This window comes from Ischnura elegans, chromosome 12 (genome assembly GCF_921293095.1).
Source record: "Ischnura elegans chromosome 12, ioIscEleg1.1, whole genome shotgun sequence".
NCBI classification, from domain to species: Eukaryota; Metazoa; Arthropoda; class Insecta; order Odonata; family Coenagrionidae; genus Ischnura; species Ischnura elegans.
This window is the reverse complement of record NC_060257.1, coordinates 93,390,241-93,412,321: the sequence shown is the minus strand read 5'-3', so window position 1 is coordinate 93,412,321 and position 22,081 is coordinate 93,390,241. Positions and strand designations below refer to the sequence as shown.

Genomic DNA, 22,081 nt, shown 5'->3' with positions numbered 1-22,081 from the left:
ATCTTCTCTCCATCCAATTTTACCCATGACTATGCAAAAGCCTGCACTGTGAGGCCAGTAAATTTTTTTATGTGGAAGAAATATTAACACTTGCCAAGGCATCCTGAAAAAAAGAGGAAAAAAAATCATGACTATGAGGCGTTCACTCTTCAGTTACTTAAAAACATGAGATCATAAAATTCCATTGAAAGTAAAGTTAATTATTGTATATGAAGACTATAGTTAATAGTGATGCATTAAATGATTGCACACTCCAGTAATTGAGGAAATATCTCTGCGATTATGCTAAATTTTACTGCTCAACTCAATATTTCAAGAGTGTTTGGTAGGGGGTGAGTTCTCACCAACGTGCAGTACTGAACGTTGCACTCCATTGAATGAAAAACTTAAGCGTTCCATCGTGCACCCACAAACTCGCAGTATGAGCACCCACCAGACATACATCGATCCATACTATAGAAACACAACAGAACTAACTCAATGGTAATGAAAACTTAAGTGTACTGTTAATGAATTTCATAATGAACGACGGTAAACAGAGTCTAGACTTACCTTTCACGAATCCTTGCGGAATACGGTGGTTGAACCCTCGAAGAGGCTTCTAACTTGCACTGCCCTAGCCAAAGCCAAAAAAACTTGTAACCACTGAACACTTTTTCTCACTAAGAACACGATTTAACAAGAGTTAAAATCACTCGCGAAAACTTAAGTTAGTGAAAATTACAAACGAAAATTCACGTCAGTGAAAATTAGGAATACAATAAGGTCAGAGTACGACGGGTGGACATGATAATCGGATATGAAGGTGAAATGAAATGAAAAGTGAAAATGGAGAAGCTGAAACCACGTTAAGTTTGACGGATGAAGTAAATGAACAATTTAAGTAAAATTAAAGTTCTTGAAAAAATCTATTTACTAAAGGTTTGGTGAACGAAAACCGTCCCTCGACCATTCAAAAAGGAGAAAAGCATCACGACGAACACAAAGCATGAATTCACATATCAACAAAGCTATGTACCAAAGTTACTATGGCTACCGGCAACCCCGGCAACGGCGGATAACGGGTTCTTCCCAAAGTGCATTTCGCGCACGATGGTTTCGCATGGCCTCGCTGTCGTGAGCAGACGATATGATCGAGCGTAAAATTTCATGCGAAGGAGGAAATCGTAATGGTACAGCCTTTAATTATCAATGGTATTTTAGTAATTTCACTTCGCCGATAATAAATATCCAGAGAATCGTCAACCTTGAGAGACGCTTATTATATTATCTCAATTTTTTTCCATCGCCACCGAGTGACTTGGAGACATATTAATTTATAAATCCACAAAATAGTCGAATAAATACCACTTATCCCATAAAACACATTATGCAAAGTTAATTGCGTAAGTCGTGAAACCTTTTATTTCTAGCAGATCGTTAATTAGAGCGAATGCATTCACATAAAATAGGATATGAAGCAGCCGTCCAAACTGAGCAACTTCACGGCAACGCGTTGCCGTCATGTTGATATCATCCACGGCGCAACGTCAAAGGATAAACTGTTGCCGCTTCGTTGTCTTGGACGTTTACATAAACGTCGGCGAGTGTGCTGGCTGGGAATGCGCTCTAATTTTTCATTATGAATTTACGCTGTGATTGATAATTAATAGCACATTATTCATTAATTACGATGGTGGCTATTTCATATTGTCACTTCCCATAAGTAATATGTATTAAAAACAAATAAAAGAAATGCGTAAAGTTAAATTTACATTCGCGTCCTATTTAAATTGATTGGCCTTCATTGCGATTGAAGTTGGTGGGAAGTTAAACCTTGCGCTGAGGGTTTGACAATTATCTTATATTTGTGCATCTTCTAGAATGTACAATTAAAATACTGACAACTTAATTTTCATAATAATTTGGAGTAGAACCAACGGTAAAAGTATTGTGCGGTATTGAATGTTAACAGGTTTATTTAATATTTATTTCGTAAGTTCAAGCCTTCGATTTGTTTTTATTAACGAGAATGGAGGCTCTTTACATACCTCCGCTACTTTTGCATGAGCATCAATGTCGACGGAGGCAATAGATGCACATACTTCGACGGCAGATACGCAATATCAACATTCCCTTCGAGACGCGAGATTGGCGATGGATCACTGAGTTCACACCACGATTAATTCGTAGACGTTTAGATGGCTTGCCGGGGCATACTTTAGTACGTTAAGATAAACATTGATCATCTATTCCATCTCTTCCATGCATTATTGCTTCCGTTCAGTAACACGACCAACATGATTCGTTTTTCTGTTGACATAATAGAAATACTAAGACATGTAAACATCTCGTCCTCTAGCAGAAACTGTTAATAATCTACTCGTATTCGCGCCAGAAACATTTTCATCAGTATAAATCGTGAATAGTGGCATGTGCTTGCACAATCAGACATATCCCTGTAAACACAATGAGTTGCAGCAACGTTGCAGTCAGGTTGCACGAGGTTGCAGAGGTTGCAGGGCTGTTGAGGTCTCTTTGCAACGTCCTGGCAACGTTGCAGACAGGTTGCACGAGGTTGCAGAGCTACTTAGGTCTCTTTGCAACGTTGCAGACAGGTTGCTTTGCAACGTCCTTACAACAATTTTCCCTCATTCATTAAAATATGAAAATATTGAGCTAAAAGAATAAGTACCCACACAGCAGAGGATATTCCTGGAATATCCTATTTTGATCCCTTATATTCATATTTCGTCCCAGAGACATTGCGAACCATTGTGGGATATTCGCGGTATATATTTTGACAGTAGGCTTTTGTGTATGTAATAACTGAGTCACAGTTGTTACAGTGTGTTTCATCATTCTTTTCGGAACACCCAAGAACGCCGTCCACCTGGGGTGCTACGAAATGCAGATTAATTAAAAAATCAATCAATTCCCTTAAGATGTAAAAAAAATCCTGCCATGATAAGTTTTCCTCGTTTCATAAAGAAGAATGTTCTTCGAAATGTGATTTCACTCGTGCTTTTTAATCTACTAAGGCGATGATACAAAAAAGATATATTTCCCAGTGGGATTTATTCCTCAAGTCATAAGGCGAAACTTAATTTTTCGGATACCAAGATTTAGACTCCCGCCCGCGATGTCGAGCTATCGATTGTGGATACCATCGATGGTCGATTCCACCAATAGTCGATTTCCATCGAGAGAAAAACAAAACATACGCACATGCGCATTACCACTTTCAAATCCAACCGAATCCAACGGCCACAACGGCCATGGCCGTTGTCGTATTCATGTGCACATTAATAATGTTACGTGAACTGTGTTGTGTTCTTCGTGAGCGGAATTGATCCTGCCGAAGCATATCAGCCTCTTAAGTTCTTCTTTTACTTGTTTCACCAGCACCTAGGCAATCATCTACTGTTACTACGTAATTTTGTAGTGTTATGTTTGCGAAACTTCTCCAACAAAAGTTTATCAACCGCTGAAGTTCTACTTTTGCTTCCTTCATCAGAATCTGGGTAAGTAGAAGTGTTGCTTATTGCAACATTTTTATTTTAAATGAAGCATATTCTTAATATTTTCAACCTTCTCACACTTCCTGAGACAGCTCAGTCAATCCATCTTCTGTGGATTGAAAAACATTGCATATGCATAAACTTAAATTTATTTTAATGCTTGACGCATTGCATCACCGTAGTGTGGGAGGATTATGAAGAAAAACTTCTCGGCTTTACTATTTATTGAGTCATTTAAAGTTCACAAAGGTTAAGAAAACACTTAGCTGTTTCACAAAATAAAATATATTGCGACCGGTTTCGATACAGCGTATCATCATCAGGCCAGATGATGATACGCTGTATCGAAACCGGTCGCAATATATTTTATTTTGTGAAACAGCTAAGTGTTTTCTTAACCTTTGTGCATCATGAAGGAGTTTCACCATGTTACGCCAACCACCATCGCATTCATTTAAAGTTATTTACATTTTTTATAGTGTTTAATTTTCATTTAGGTGTAGTGGGTTTAAGTGTAGCTTCATGTCAAAAACATCTTCATGATGATGTAAAAAGTTTTGGATCAAAGTTCCAATCAGGTAATTGCTATTAAAAGAAAACATTTCAATCAATTTTGTGTCTCATTTTTGATAATTTTTTGTAGTTAAAGATGTCACTGTGATTTTGTTAAAGAGGGGATAAGTAATGGGATTTGATTTGTTGGAGGCAAGTCTATTTGTGCACATTACTCAGGGATAAAACCATTGGGCCATAATGATAAAGTGAATATCAGTTTATCTGTGGTAATATTATTAATACCCAGCCCAGTATAGGAAATGGTTTCGATTCATCTTCCTTTATGTTTGCTTGAAGCACTTTTCAATAGAGTGATCAAAGACTTTGAGATGCGTTGGCTCCCTAATATTGTTTTCTTCTAAGCAAGCAGACTGTTTGATCTTGATTCCAATTATGCAGGGTATCCCATTTATCTTGACCACCCGAAATAACTTTTTGTTCAGATGGAAGTTCAAAAATGTGTCAAGCAAATGTTCATAAGCCCTCAGGGGGACATTAATCAGCATGACTGCCTTCCTTGTATCTTTGTTTCTACAAAGATTTGAAGAGTGGTATGTCTTTTTTAAATGACACCCTATATTTTTTATGAATGACTGGTGGAGTAGTTCCAATACCCGCCTACCTGCACTAAGTGCTATTGAGTCAGACATTTTTCATAACACTGTGTTTATGTTAATGGTCCACTGTGCTACATTTTTGAATAAGTCTTTAGGAGAGGAAATGAACTGCCAAATAAAAAATATAGGGTGCCATTTTAAAAAGACATACCGCTGTTCATATCTTTGTAAATAATAAAGCTACAAGGAAGTCAATCATGCTAATTAATGTCCCCCTGACGGCTAATGAACATTTGCTTGACACATTTTTGAATTTCCATCTGGACAAAAAGTTATTTCGGGTGATCAAGATAAATGGGACACCCAGTATTCTTCATGTAAAATTGTCATAGTGGATGTGTACAGCCTTTGGTTCAATGAATTATCCCTAATATAATAATTTTTATTTCAGATTGATTTTTTGAAAAGAGTTGGGGGTTCTACTCCACCAGATGCAACAAGGCGTGGGTTGAGAGCATCATTCTTAGATGATATTGCAAAATATTATTTATTGGAAGGCCTTAAAGGGAACATAAAGTTTGGACAGACACACATTCATTTGGCTCTAAGCTGTAAGTAAAGTTTTCAAATTTCTATTAATTAAATACTTCAATGAGACCAACATATGTCAGTAGCTTAGGTATTTTCCTTGAGAGCTATCAGCAATCCATCCTTGCATTTTGTTGAAATTCTTGCAAGGACATTACTTTTGTTATTTTGTGCTGTCCAGCGCCCAGAATTGAATTATGCTCTCTAGTCTCTTGGGTTGTATTCAAAGTTAGTACTCTCCCTTTCAATACAACCCTAGCATTCGATTATTTTTATTACCATTCCTATGATTTTCAAGATTGGCTGTTCTAAAAAATATCATGAGATAATTTCTGTTTTCTTTGAATGACATTCAATTATTGTTGTGCTTGCTTATTTCATTAACATTTGGACTAAACTTTTATTTCTCTAAAGTAAAGAAACCACTCTCCAGCCTTAAATTTATCAGGTGGATTTTGTGGGAAAATTAACTGCTTACGCCTTAATTATCGAGGTCATTTCAAGATCTCATGTAATGACAGTAATGATAATAGAATCGCTCAAGAAAATGACTAAGTATATGCAGCCAAGCTCGTGTCTCAAACCCTTGTTTGTCATTTCATATGAAGTAATTTGCCAACTTTTGCCTCATAGAAAGTCCAAATTTGTGGGCTCTGGCCTAGGTGGCAAGTGCAATACTAATCCTGCTGATTTCATCAGCTGACCATCACATCTTATTGGTTATGTGCATCTATTTAAAAATGGCCCTATAAAAACTACTGTCTTAATTATATTATAGTCAATTTACTTCTCACCTTTATAATAAGATGAAAAGTACATTATACATATTTTTTAGTAATGTGAACTTCTTCTGGTCCCATAGTTATTTCTGAAGACCTTCTTCAGTATTTAAAGAGAATTGAGAAGACGCAGCTGGAAATTTTAAAGGAAATTCGGGCTTTGAAAAGAGCTAAGTCGAACTGCCAGATGCCAGATGAAAGTGACAACGACTTATTATTGACCTGGAAATTCCCCATGGATACAATGGAAGAATTTGATGCCCTGGAGGTGGAACTCCTCAAAAAGCCATTCCACGCAGCTCTGGTAAAATAAAACTTTTGAGTGTCATTTGTTTGATGGGCTTTTATAAGTAGCTATTTGTGAGTTTTTTTGTGTTGTAAAAATTCCTCTGATTTTTCAGACTGTAGAGTTATGCAGACGAGGTCGGAATAACATTACTGAGGGTGTTTTCGGCATGTTATACCACCTATTTACCAATAACCTTGGTCGGAGATTTTCATTTTTCGGCCATTCCAAAATGAACACTAAAAAAATCCAGTTCTGTGCCACCAGAACGTGTGCCTGTATTATTGGTATGTTGTGCTTATAAAATTATTTCAAAATGGGAACTGTTCAATAAAACTACTTGTGTCTAAAATCCTTACTAAAATTTAATTTCAGATGCTTTCCGTTGCAAGCCCACATTAAAGGAATATGGCCATAAGCACATAAAGGAGAAGGCAATTGACTGGTTCAGGCACGCTGAGTCAAGGCATCAGAGGGTGGAGGAAAGGAAAACAAATTGTAAATAAGGAATAATAAAAAAATTTCCTTTGAAACGACACAATTTAAAGTATTATTTATTAAAGGTTGCATCACGTTACGCTTCTGGTGGTGAAGATTTGTGAAAATGTAGTAAGGATTAAATTTTGGCAGTAAATTGGTTGACGTGAGACGTAGCTGCAACGTTGTGGCAACCTATATGGTTTACAGAAGGTTGCAGGCAGGTTGCAATCATGTTACGTGTCATGTTGCAAAGATGTTGTGAAGACGTTGTGAAAACGTAGTACGGAGGACGTTTGGCAGTAAATAAGACGTTGTCACAACGTTGCATGGAACTCCCAGTTGGTTGCCGTGAGACGTTGCTGCAACGTTGTGGCAACCATTATGGTTTACAGGGATATGTATACGCACCACAGCGCATTTAAAATTATGTACTGAAATGATGAGAACAGCTCAAACGCATACGAGAATGAACCATTATTAAATAATAAAATAACACTTGTTATCATTCCGCGTAAGCATTAGCTCCATACAATGAGGAAATAAGAGCTAATTGTGCAATTACGAGCCCGCTACGTGATAACTGACTTCGATACGCAGCACTTGACAACATATAAAAGAGGTAATATACAGTTTACAGCTACAAACTAATTAAGCAACCGTAAATTATCATTAATAGGTACTTTTAAAAGAAAAGACCTCACTCAAAATTGAGTAAAGAAGTATTATTTACTTTGGGAGTGAATATTCCACGGCATTGTATATGTTTCTCTATGGTAACTGAAGTTGCAGTTGGCCGCTGAAGTAAGTTTGTATCGGAGATTCTGATTCGTTCCTCGCGTCCGCACAGCTACCAACATAAGAAACTGAAGTGATCGTTCGCAATCCGTCAAACATCTCACGACACAGGCTTACAGGATCGCTTGAACGTCTTTCACGGTGAGAGGCGTGAGAACTCCACTGTGGTTCGAACCACGCGAAGCACAGGTATGACATTTACAGAATCGAGCTGCTGGAACTTAATTATGTGTGTTTATTAATTTTCTATTCTGTTTTAATAATGTTTAGCGAGAATATAGATATTTTTTTCCATCCTTCTTTTTTTCTTCTTGCGAGCCTAGTATTTTTCGAACCTTTGTTGTCTGATTTTAATAAGTTTTATTCAATTAATACATGAAGTATTGTGATTAGTTAAACTTTAATGTAAATTTGAAAATGCCATTATATTTTATTTATGCAACGTAACATATCTCTAGCTTTTGCACCCTTCCTTTGTTTGTCAGTGCAACTCCTAAGCAGGGAGGGGATCGACAAGCGGCAATATTACGAGAGTGAAGAAAGTTATTTACGGAAAAAGTGTAAGTTTTTTATAACCTTTATTGTTGATATACGTATATCATGCACCTATAAACATTCTTATCATAATTACAAATAACTGTTTGCACATTATCCCATGGATTTGTGATGAAGTGCTAAGGAGTTGCTATATAAAAAAGCTTTTATTTTCTCGTTAACTTTGAAATCAATGGCTTATGGGTGCTCTCAATTATTTTTCTCGCCATTGTGAATATTAAGTTCCTAAACATATTTTTACATTAGTAAAGCTGTTTGTAGTATTTCAGGTTTGGCCTATTTCACCGAGAGTGTGTATTTTGATCCTGTTATTTGTCGGAATTTTTACAAAAAAATACAATGTATTTATTGCAGATGGTACAGAAGCGAGGAGTAAAACGGAAAATTTTTCATGCTGGCCGGTAGTCGATGCCGCCAGAAAGAGGTGAAATTCTCTATTCATCAGCTTTTGCAGATGATCAGCAGTCTTCGACCTTCCATCACGACCTGCAGCCATCGACGTCGAGGGAGGAAACCTCCGCATGGACACAAACATTTCCTTCTTAGCTCTCTGCCTTCTCTAGACGAATGTACACGAAGAAGGAATAGTGGGAGCTCCTGGAAGAGAGCGGGATCAGGCATTCTCTAAAGACTCAGAGCTAGAAATTAGGGAGGAGGAGGGTGGGGAGAACCCTCACAGTCAGGTACTCCGTTGCCTCCTTCTACGCTAGATCCCTTTATGTCAATCACTGGCCCATCCCCTTTGTCCTATTCTTTCCCTGAACCCTCCAACAATACCGTCAGTCCTTCTCCATCCGAACGTCCTTTGCGGTGGACCCGTAATTCAGTGACCCCTCAAAATATCACTTCCATAGAAAACCCAGCTCTCACCACTCCACCCCCTTCCAACGATCCAAGTGTTTTTTGCGTTTCCTTTTTCCAGACACCCTCTTTCGTATACAGACATACTTTCTTATAATCTCCGTAATAGGTTAGGAATTGGAAGCAATTGACCTATGAAGAGTTTTACCTTCATAGGCCTAATATTTCTCAAGGTAGGTATTCCTATAACCAATATCTCCGACTAATGGAGCATCACTGTCTTATTTGACCTGCTTTGCTTTCGGAAATACATGAGTCGTGACTGATTATTTAGCATTCTTCAAGCCCTTCATTTTTCACCGACGCAAACGATTCAGAGCCTGAGTATTTCCTCTAAAAAATCCGTCCCTTTTAGATTCATTTCACTCCTCCATTGATTCCCTAATAATTCCTTCCCGAAAGCTATGCACGCTTTTCCATTTATCGTGAACCCGCCGGAAAGATTTCCCTTTATAAATTCCGTCTTTCTGTCATTAGATCCTTTATTATTCCATCCTACATTCCTCATCCCAAACCACCTTTACCATCAATATCTCAATCTCACTTCCCTGAACTCATCGAAGAGGAAGGTGGCAGAAAGAAGAATCGATGGTGCAAGCATTGCACTATTGCGGTGCAAGCATTCTTGGGCGTAGGAAAAAGACCGAAGATATCTACATTGGTTGCTAGGTGTCCTCTACTCTGTCCCGAGCTTTTTTCTTTCTTTCATGAGAAGGCATAAATAGTATTATATATTTTTGTATCATATATTGCAATAGTATTATAGGTTAAATATATTGCTATAAAATTTGTGAGAGAGGTATTTCCTACATTGGTAAAACATACATGACTGTACTTAGTTGTATATAAGATGTAATTTGAAAATGGTCATCATTTCAATTGTAATGAATTTATTTTGGGTAAATATAATACTTTTTTCATGCCATGTGATTCCTTTTTTCAATAGACTACGGCTCTTAGATAAATAAGAAGTAACTAGAGATTTCCAAGCACGATGGAATTAGTCTTTCCCTCGCGTAATTAGAAAGAAAATGCCATTGTTGCTTTCGGTAATCGGGTAAGTAATAAGGGGCATAGATGCTGCAAATCTATTCCTAGCAATACGTATTATTGAATAGTTTACTCGAATTGATATTATTATTCAGCAAATGAAAAAATATTATTGCGGTAAAAATTTACATCATTTTCAGATTTCCGCAGAATAATCGTAGTAAGAACCGCGATACGTGGCCTAAATGAAGAATACTTGTAAGATGTTTGCTTGCAAATACTATTAGTTCCAGTTTTTATGCATTGATTTCTAACTCGGTAACATCATATTGCAAAAATATGTTATTGGCTTGAGTTCAGAAGATAGTAATGAGGAAGTTATGGGTTGATTATTTCTGTTTCCACATCCATTTTTATTTCGGCAACGGAGTCTATACCCCAATGACCCAAAAAGGAGACGTATCAGCAAAATCTTTTCCCATCTTTTTGATGTGCCGATGGCACTTCCAAAAAAGTTATTCCTAGTTCTTACAAGTGGACCGACTAAATCTTACTCTCACCCCTCGCTTCATCTCCGTACCTCCTTCAACCTTAGAACAGCCGGCAGGAGTGGTGCACGTCAAGAAGCACCCTAATACACCGTCGGAAAATAATCTCGAAAGCGGAGTGCCACCCATCTCAACAATAGATTTTTACCTGCAGTAAAGGGAATACATAATGGCATGTGAAAACCATTGTTGTTAAATATCTGATGCTTACGGGTGGTCGTATGGGAAGAAAGGAATTGGAGCCGAAAACATGAAACGAGTGAAGGAATTTGTGACGAGAATAGTGGCTTCAGAAGAAAATGTAGAAATTATTCAATATGATTGAACCCTACCCCGATACTTAGGATTACTAGTACAAGGAATACGCGGAAATATCTTGCATAGAATTACCATGACAATCAAACAGCAGTTCACGGCGATTCCTTGTACTTATAACTTGCATTACATCCATCTAAGCCAAAAATTTCCATAAGACAGTGGCAAAATACCAATGGCGATACCAGTAGAACATAACAAATTCATTTTCCTCGTATTTTTTGGGATACATAGCGCAGAAAAAAAATTGAAAGAATACGGTGGCGCGGGGAAAAAGCCGACCGTATGCAACCCGCATTACGTTAATATCCCGCTGTGCGGGTGACCTGATATCACGTCATAAATAAAAAAATTCATAGCTAACAAATTAGGGCCAAGAAAATTTTTTCATTATTTTTCCCAGCTCTTTTGGCACCCATGCATGCGTTTTGCATTAAAAAACGACAGCCGCACCGGGGGTCGATTTTGAGTTTTACATGGTCAGCATTGAAAGTGTTAAGAGCATGGCAATGCGTGAAGAGTGTCCGTGTGACCTAAGAAGCATTAAATCTCTTGTTAAAAAGGCAGAACTGGACTTATTTTGTGGATATCCCATTGGCTAAAGGTACGTACAATAGTTTAAAGATATTTTTTGGGAGCTGAAGGAGGAAAATCACGTTTATTACTTCAAAAGTATTGTGATCACATGCCGGCCGGCCATTAATGGAGGGTAATTGAGAGTGCAACAATACTGGTTTTAAATGGGGAAAAAGAATTATTTTTCTGTACTGTGTTTGGCCTTACGGCAAGTAAAATAGTTAAAAGATATTCTCAGTGTATTGTGAGTGGATATTCAGCAGTATTTCATCCAAAGCATTGCGTCTCTTGGCGGCCGGCCACGAAGGAACATTAAGAGAACACAAATGAAACGAAGTGTATTTGTCGGGTATTTAAATGCTGCGTTGTTTTTTATAATATTATTATTCTTGAGTTAACAGTGATTGCTATATTTGGTTGCCTTATGAATAACTATGTGTAGCTGTATCTATAATAACGTCGTATATTATTGAAGGAAGAATGGCTACTCATTAACTCTATTAATGTTTCTAGGTACTAATGTCATTCATATTTTCCAAACTAATCATGAATGCACTCCTTTTTTTCTGTAATCAGCGAAACTATTTTTATTCATGCAACTTTCCATTGTTTTCATTTAAGGTGCCCAAACGTTATCGTGTGCCATATTGCAGAAGCAACTACCTATCCACCAAGAACAAGGGGTATGTGACTGTGTTCCAGTTCACCAAAGATGAACGCAATTGACAGAAGTGGCTGAAGAATATCCCTCGGAAGGATTGGAATCTTTCTTCAAGCGCAATAGTTTGCGTCAAGCATTTTGCTGAGCAGGATATCCTACACCGTGTAACTTACATGAATAAGAACGTTGAAGTGAAAAGTTACGAGTTAGATCGCCTAAAGTTGTCCCCTGGTGCTACTCCCACAGTGTTTCAGGCCCTCTCCTCTTCTTAAAACTTCTTATTGTGATCAGTGAACCATGAAAATCTGTGAAAATAAGTAGATGAGTTGTACTTCTAAGAAATGAAATCAGGAAATATTGTATGAATCAGTGGAACAGGAAAAGACTGCTGATGAAATGATAATATTTATCATTATTTCCGAAATACATGCTAATTTGACATCTGGCCGCCTTCTACTACTGAAGGTACATTGGAAAATCAATTGCTACTAAGTGATACGGAATATATAAGTGGTATTTTGAACTAATTCATCTTTCCCTTGCAGGTAGAACTTCTTGTTGTGATCAGTGAACTATGAAAACCTGTGAACATAAGTAGATGTAAATCTTGGAAATGAGATCAACAAATATTTTATGAATCGGTGGAACATGAAAGAACATTGATGAAATGTCAATATTTGTTCTCTTATCGATAAGGGCACCTTAATTGATAATTATCCGCATTACAATATTCTAGGTATATTGAAAATCCAAGGGTACTGAGTGATATATCTATACGTGGTATTTTTGAACTAATCCATCTTTCTCTTGCAGGTAAAACTCCTTATTGTGATCAGTGAAGCATGAAAATCTGTGGAAATAATTAAAGATGAAATGAACGAATATTGTATGAATTAGTGGAACATGAAAGAACTTCTGAGGAAATGACTATATAAGTTTTCATATTGAAAATACTTAGTAAATTGACGTCTAGCCGCCTTCCAATACAGTAGGTATATTGGAAAATCCATGAGTGCTGAGTGAAATTACATATATGTATGTAGTATTTAGAACAATATAATAATTTTCTCTGCAGCTAAAACTCCCTTTTGAGTGAACGTTTGTTAGTGAACCTTGAAAATTTGGCCATATAATCAATTATGAAGAACCTGTTGTGGCTACCATTATCGAGATTAATTCAATAATTTCCTCTCGTTTGTAAAATTTGATTTTCTTTTAATAAGTATTGAGTTAAATGTTATTATAATGTTATTTGTTGAGATATTTTTCCAATTCGGAAGTCGCTAATATTTCATTATACTGATCTTGTTGTTAAGAAATATTAGATTGAATATATATTTATCTTCCTTGTGGCTTCATATTTTTTAAACGTTGTCCAATTTATATAATGCTAAGACTAGTTTTTTTTATATCACATAGTTTTCTAATTAGCCCTAACATTTGTACTGATCATTTTTTTCCATCAGGTAATGTGGTGCCTGTGAAACTGATAGCTGTTGCTGGTGACGGTTCATCGGTGAACTTCAAATGGCAAGATCTATGGAGGTTGTTTCCAGCTGAAATTGAAATTAAGAACCTGTGGCAGCTTTTATTTATTCCACTTTCTGGAGTAATATTTATGCTTTTATGGCCATGTCTTGTGACATTGTGAGGTTGTTTGACCTCTTCAATATGAAATGTTTACCGGAAAATGTATATATCTGATTTTTAGTTTAAATAAATGTTGTTGAACTTCATAAATTATTTTTCTCTCCTGAAATACCGCGACGAAAGGTGCTAGAAAATAACGAATTACTTTTTAACATGTTAATTTTTTAGGTTATGCAGGGAGGTGAAATGATGTTTATTTAAAAGCCGCTCTTTATTTCTAAGTCAATAAATTTTATAGGGTGTTCTTCCATATTAACAACCAATGGGTTAAGTAGTAAACTAAACGGTATTTCCTTCTTGGTCTGAACTTCTGGGACGTCGATCGCAGTACTTAAATATATTTCCGTGAATAATCTCTCGTATCCCTTGGCTTGTTATTAGTTCTCACGATTACTTTTAATAAATAGCTGTTAAAATACGAAATATAACTACTCGAATAACTCAACCCTACCGTAATTTTTAGCTTAACTTTAGGGAAGGTGAACGGAGGTCCAACCCAAGGTGATAGAAACTTGGGTCCAACCGTATTAACGTCAACAGCTGAGAGGCCGATCCACCGCACCCCAGGCGATGTGCAGAGTAGCACCCCTGACGTCACGTAAAGCGCTGTCGCCAAATTGCATGTTCCGGCCTGTATTATAGGTGGCCATGGAATGAGGCATTATGGATAGCGATTTTCGGGTTCTGCGCATGCGCCGCCATTTACGATCTTCACTGGGTGCTTTCCATTCGTCGACGCAAGTTGACTTGCGTCGACACAAGTCGTGTGCCCCGTTTACACAACGATCGTCGGGACGTTGATCCGTACGATCGTAACCTCAAAACGTCGTGTAGACGCGCAGAGTTACCATCGTAGGCCTTAGTACCTAACACTGCCGAACTCACGATGGTTATGCCTTGTTTCCACTACGCCCTTCTTACGCGGGTTAGCGCTGACCCGGGTTACATATCGTTGTGGAAACGGCAGTTAGCGCCAACCCCGGTCAGAATTGTAACCCGGGTTGGCTGACGCGGGTTAGCAGGTAACGCGGGTTAGAAATCGTAGTGGGAACGCTAGTTTCCTGATCTAGTGAGCAATTGACGAACGTATTTCGTCTAACAACCACGAGATCAGGCAGGATTGAAGGCAGGAAAAACGTTGCGAGTAGTTATTTTTTTTAAATAAGAGCGGGGATGGCCAATCCTGAGAGAAAGAATTTTTTAGACGACGAGACGGAGATCTTGCTCTCGATTTATGAAGAGGAAAATATCCAACGGACGTTTCGGGGTACATTTAAAGGCCACAAACAGGTGTGGGCAGACTTAGCTGCTCGGGTATAAAAGCGGCCTATGTTGACATATTTTATTTATCTGCTATGCTCGTGAAATAAACAATTTTTGAACTTGAACATCGCAGAATACCTCCACCACTGCAAGATCTTACCCAAACTTGAGGTAGTACAGTGCAATCGCTATCCTTTAGGGACGAGAATAGCTTCTCGAGTGCGCGTACTTATTTTAACGATGCTAGTCCCTATTCCATCGCACAGCATTTGAAATGTATCCCGCTGGATACGATATGTTTTTTGAAAAGCATCGGGTCATTTGGGAACATCTCTATCCCAAATCCCCTGACTGCTAACAAACCGTCAACTTCTTCTTATGTCATGCCGGGGTTTTCTTCGTAACCTATTTATAATATATGCCCTCAGGTTCCTCCTCCGTCGCATTTCTTCTTCCATTTGTTCCGGAGGTGGATCCAATTTCGCCAGAGCATTAAATAAATGTTGATCAAAGGCAACAATCTATAGCTACTTGAACCTCCGTTTTCATCACAAGCTTTTTCGTAACTCAACTATTTACCTCCCCCAAACTTCTGTTCCCGGCAGGGAACTTCCCGTTGGAACGCTGGTCAGGTTACCCATCATCCCCTAACCGCTGTAGACCCTTCGTAGTGGAAACAAGGCATTAGCGCTAGTGTGCCAAGAAAAAAGAGTTAGGAAATGAAGATCGATGCATATACGATTCTTTCGCGCCGTTGCAATCTTGATACAATAATTGATATTTCATAAATAACTCTAATATATATAAGATATATGGCAACGATTGAAGACATTATTGAGCAGGTAATGGAAGGACGTGATGGGAAAGTTTTTTCTGATGTTCTATTTACCAAATGATATCGGATATTCTATACTATACCAGTTTTATGCATTTCTTTATTTACAGGTTAACCCATAACCATGTATCCTTACATTATACTTCACAGATGATGGAAAATAACAAACATGCACAAAATTTTAACCAATTAAATCATTGTGTACAGGATTTCACAATAAAATTCGCCAGAAATAACCATAACATTTAGATGAGGACATGGAGATATCAATACTTGTGCCGAATCAAGCCGAAATCTAAGCCTTTTCTAGTTAAATTATAACGGCAATATGTACTGTCTTTAATGCGTGAATATTCTTGAATGTTTTGACATATTCTCTCGAAGAATCTAGTTTCTTAAAGACTTCGCGGACTGTTATGACTTAAAGTTTTAGTTTTATCTCATCATAGCTGGGAGTTGAAGACATAATTTGCTCTATGGTAATTAAAAACATGCAGGTGAGGATTTATATAGCTATGACGGGATACATTAAAAGTTACTAATAAAGGAGATAGGAACAATCTAAATATTAATTGATAATTTTGCAGAGGAATACGCCTTTTTTGGAGGATCCTTGGTCGTGTAAGAGTTTTCAAATTAACTAGGGAAAGAATATATGAAGTGTTGTAATCAGACAAAGAGATTAATAAATCGTAATTAATTAATCTGAAAATTTTATTTTGGACACGTTCAATCCGGATTGAGTCGATATTATAATAAAGTGACCAGTTAGCAAAATATTCCAATTTGGAACGTAGCAAGGAGACATATCTACTGTCTTTACCGCATGAATATTGCTAAACTTTGGACAGATTCCCATAAAGAAACCTACATTCTTCAACGTTTTACCGACAGTTCGGTCTAGCTTCAGTTTTAGCACATGAAAACATTAATATTCTTTTGCTTCTTAATTTCCAGGATTTCAATTTTCTCACGCAGTGTTGTCGTCAGTTGTTAAATGACACAATTCCACAACGAGGGCAGCACTGAGTTACGATGGTAACTTTTAGACGTGTAAACGTGCAGTAGTCGCGATCAACGTCGCGACGATCGTGGTGTAAACGGGGCATTTTCTGCTTTCCATTCGTTGGAGTTGCCGACACAGGCAGACTCACACCGACTCTGACGAAAAGCTGAGTTTGAGACAGCGGACAGACGAATTGCGCCTGCATAGTTGTTTTGGCGCCTTTCACCTGCATTGGAACTGGAGTTGAAACATTTTTTAAATTAGTTATTGGCAAGTGTGCGATATGTTCAAGGTATGACGTTTTAAATAAATAGCTTAAATGCAGAGATAATAATGCATTTTTGTAAAATTTGCAGTAGTTATTATACAATTCTGAGATGATTCTTATTGATATTTAAAATTTTGTGATTTTGAGTGATATTATTTTTAAATATACCTGCCATGCCTATAACTAAGTCGAATTATTTGCGTACAGTGCATCATTATTTTCACCGTAAAACGGTCTCGAGAACAATCCAAATGACCAATGACCATAATCCAACATTGGTCAATAATATAAACAAAAAACATTCCAGATCTTCACTCTGAATCACTTACATCGTTCTCTTAGGATAAATTTCCCGGTTTTCTAAACTCGTGTTCTACGCGCATCAACCACTGCGCATACGGTGCTTTCCATTCGTGGCTGGCTCGGAGTTGACTAGAGTTAACACAAGGTGACACGAGAGTCGCCTGAATGGAAAGCACCCACTTACTCTCCCTTTACTTTACGCACTTCACCTTCTGCGCATGCGCAAACATTACCATGCCGCCAAATTTAAAGTTTACCCACTGAGGAAGACCTGCCTGGGACATCTGGGCAACCATAAGCACTGGAAGGTAAGCACATATTACCCACTTCTACCTCCCACCCTACCAACTGGACCAGCTCGAAGGATATTTTTTTCTAGTTGACCAACTCGTACATGTGCCCGGAAAGTGATTTACCCACTTTACCAACTGGACCAGCTCGAAGGATATTTTTTCCAGAGTCCTCTATATTGCCATATAATAACTACAAAGTTGAGTCGTCGCAATCCGCCATTGTTGGTCAAAACATCAATGGCGGGCTGTGTTGTAGCATAGGCGTAACGTCAAGTAGGTGCAGTTTTTTCCATTTTTGTAATTGATTAATAAGAGAGATGGGTGGTTCTTCTGCACCAAGCTGTTCCATTAGTTGCAGGGATAGGTTCCGTGTTTTTGTTTTTCCTTGTAATCCTGAGGTAAGGGCGAAATGGTTACAAATTTGCGGGATGGATAAGTGGCAACCATAGCAGTCTTCCACAATTTGTGAGGTGAGTTAGAAGTTGATTTAATTCAGTGTATTGGATAAGTATTCATATGAAGATCAAGTTTTTACTTAGTTTCGGCTTAAGATGATGAAAGGCTGTGATTTATTTCAAAGTTTAATACCTTTGGTACTCAGTTTTACGTTGTACGTAATGTAAAAAGAAAAGAGTGCATAATAATTCCTGCTATTGTTCAGAGTTTTTCATGTTTATAAGGTTATTTGTGGCAATAGTGTGTTTTAAAACGTTCATAGTGTCGTAAAACTAATACAAGTAGCCCGAGATACATTCAAGTGATTAATTCAAACAATAAACATCAGAATACGCAACCTATTCACATGATGGAATGTGGTTAGTTGTTATTATTTCGTCGCGTGAAAGTTATACTTGTAAGTGTCCTTGAAAGTTAAACTTGTAACCATATAAAAGCTTTCACGTTTGAAATACCATGAGGAACTTTTACGTGCAATGGAATCAATGATACCAGTTTTTATGAAAGACTTACTGAAATAATGTAATATTTAAGTATGTCCCTTTTGGAACTACGTTATTGGTAACGAATGTTTGCAGATAATTGGAATTCATGCTGGATTTTACACCTTGTAATTACATGCGATTTATAAACAGCGAAACCTTCCTTAACTAATATAATAGTCAACATAGAGTTTATAATTATTAAGATTAAGGTAGGTTTCCATGGAGTACTAATGAAGTGATTTGGGAGACTCCCAATCCTTCCAGCGCTGCCTTCTTCAATTCACTCTAAGGCCTACTTCCTTTCAATTTTTCTAAAAACCCTATTCTTTTCCTTCCCCTACCTCGTTTCCCCAACATTCTACCCTCTAACACCATTTTCAACATCCCCTCTCCGCTAATTATTCGCTCCATCCATAAATTCCGTACCGTAAAGCGCAACACTCCAGATCAAACTCTTCACTAACCTTTTCTTTAAACTCTTATATAACAATCCTCTTAGAATTTCCTTCCTGTTCACGAACGCCTCCTTTGCTAATGCAATTATCTTCCTAATGTCCTGACTACCGTATCCGTTCACCTCTAACGTACTGCCTAAACAGTTGAACTGCTCAACCTGCTCAAATTATTCACCACCCACATTTATCTTAAGTCTCACATTCCTCGGTCGTGATGCTTTACAAAACCGCATAAACTTAGTTTTCTTGTGATTAATCCTCATCCCATACTCCTCGCAACGCTCGTATAACGCATTCACTAGAGCCTGAAGCCTCCTCGCTGACTGGCTAACCAACGCCTGATCATCCGCGAATCTCACTTATTTGAACATCATTCCTCCCACTTTTACTCCAGCTTCTAACTCATCCCTCGCTTCTCTTACCATCTCCTCAGCGCATACGATAAAAAGTAGGCATACGCGGCGATAGAGGACAGCCTTGCCTCACACCTCGGCCAATGCTTACCCACCCAGGTTCTCCGTCCGCTACCCACACTTGCGCAGTCTGGGCCATATACAGATTACAAATTAGTCGTCTATCCCTCCAATATACACTTATTCTCTTGAGGATTTCCATTAACTCTAACCAGTTCAAGCTATCTAACGCTTATTCAAAATCCACGGAACAGACATATATGTCCTGGTCATATTCTAGGTTCCTCTCCACCAGGGACCTCATTATCGCTATTGCATCACGAGTTGACTTCCCTTTCCTAAAACCAAACTGATCTTCGCCCAAATAGTCGTTTGCCCTCGCCTCCATTCGTCTGTTCAATATCCTCAGCACCACTTTCGTCGCATGCGATATTAGGGTGGTAGTCCTGTAATCTCCGCATTCCACAGCTTTCTTCTTTTTCGGTAGCGGAGTTAAAACCGTCGTCACGAAATCCTACGGCCAACATCCCTCCTCATATATCCTGCGTACTAGGTTGAAAAACCTTTTCTTACCTTCCTTCCCTAGATTCTCCAGAAGCTCACACGGGATATTGTCCACGCCCACTGCTTTACTAGCCTTCATATCACGAAGTGATTTCTCTATTTCCGAATCTAATATCCCCGGCCCAAAATTATCCTCCCCCACTTCACTTTCATCCTCTAAAGTCAATCTCTCCGGTCTGTTCCTTCCTTCATAGAGATCCTCCACGTATTCTTTCCATCTACTCTGTACATCTTCTCGCTCGGTTAGCATCCTTCCATCTTTAGCCTTACTTTTAGACATGGCTTCTCCTGTTTTGCCGTCCGATAGCGACTTAACTTTGGCGTACAACTTACTTACGCCTACTTCTCCATCCCTCAACTTTTCCATTTCCTCAAACTGTTTTTTCCACCAATCCTCCCTTGCCCTCTTAGTTTCACGTAGTAATCGATTATTTAGTTCCCTATACAGTCTTTTGCCCTGATCTGTGTCCACGTTCTTCCACTTCTTCATTCCTCCATTTCTTTTACCATTCCTTCCGTAACCCAAGGCTTCTTTATCCTTCTGCTGTCAACGTAGCCAATTGACTTCTCCGCCGCATTGACTATTCCCGTTTTAATATTATCCCACCCTTCCTCTTCAGTCTGTGTACTTCCAGTCTCCCGTATACTAATGTACACTTGTTCCTGATATCCTCCACCTCAGGTGTTCTACGTTCCATTTCTTCGCCTTCCTAACTTTAGTATATAATTCTTTTGAATCTTACGTTACATTTTATAAGTACTAGGTTGTGGTCTTAATCTGCATCTGCTGCTGGGAAGCTACGCGAGTTTTTCACACTATTCATAAACCTCTGTCTTACCATAATGTAGTGTATTTGATATCTCCCAACATCCCTTGGACTTTTCCATGTGTACCTTCGCCCTTTATGATGATTGAACCACGTGTTTGTGATGAATAACTTGTTTCTCCTGCAAAATTCTGCTGCATTCTCTCCCCATGCGTACCGTATTCCCAATCCAAATTCTCCTACTTCGCTTCCATCCCTCCCTTCCCCAACTAAAGCGTTCCAGTCCCCCATCACTACCAAATTTTTCTTACCCGGGGTTTCTCTAATTATTTCCTCCAGCTTTTCATACACCTCATCTACTTCTTCCTCCCTATGATTGCTAGTGGGCATGTAAACTTGGACCACCACAAGGTCGGTGGGCCGCGCCTCAATTTCTATCACCAGAATCCTATCGCCTACCTGATCTATACCTACCATACGCTTAGCCATCTTCCTGTTTAATACTAATAAGGCTACCCCTCGCTGGCTCTCTTCCCCTCCACTATATATAACCCTATACCCATCACTCCAATAGTCCCCCCATCCCTCCACCTCACCTCGCATAATCCTAAGATATCTATCCTCCCTTTATCCATTTCCCTTTTCATATTTTCTAACTTCCATGCCCTCATGATTGTCCTCACATTCCACGTCCCTACATTTATAGCCGAATTCTTCTCCTCCATCTTCTTGGCCTTCTTATCTCTTCATTGCTGCTGCTGCTGGTGATGATGATAAGTCTCTGCAAGGATTTCGCATGTTGACGACCCCGAGGACCTTGCCGACCTCGCTGCCGTGCCCGACACCCGCCCTTTGCGGACGGGTCCCGGGCGATGAGATTCCGAGGCTCATTTGGTTGTACTCCATGTTTTCAGGGAAGAGATAGCTGGTAGGGTTTCCCACTTCCATTCCAACAGTGTTTTTCACGTGACACCATCACGTGGACTACCTTTCGTCTGGCTCCTACCCTTCGACCTATCTGGCATGGGTGGCCCTACCGGGAATAATTTAGAATTAATCCCGCCAGTGCAGCTCTAGGGGTATTAGGAACGCGCAAGCCTTTCCACCGCGACAAGGTTGTAGCCCAAGGGAAAGGCAACATACAGTACATGCACGTAATTATTTAGCCATTTAATCATTATGAAAACATTTTCGTGCGAGTTATCTTCGTTTTCCTTGCCACAGGTGAACTTATACGAATCAAAATTTGAATCCGCTCGGAAGGAAGGCTGGAATAA

At 38.6% G+C, this 22,081-nt stretch overlaps 1 long non-coding RNA gene across 1 annotated transcript; it reads right to left on the bottom strand.

Moving 5' to 3' along the window:
* Position 1: 1 nt before the first annotated feature.
* Positions 2-1,037, bottom strand: LOC124169424. The gene is made up of 3 exons (XR_006867127.1): positions 553-1,037; positions 345-453; positions 2-103 (listed from the first exon to the last, which is right to left on the bottom strand). It is a non-coding gene; the product is annotated as an uncharacterized LOC124169424 (long non-coding RNA).
* Positions 1,038-22,081: the final 21,044 nt, after the last annotated feature.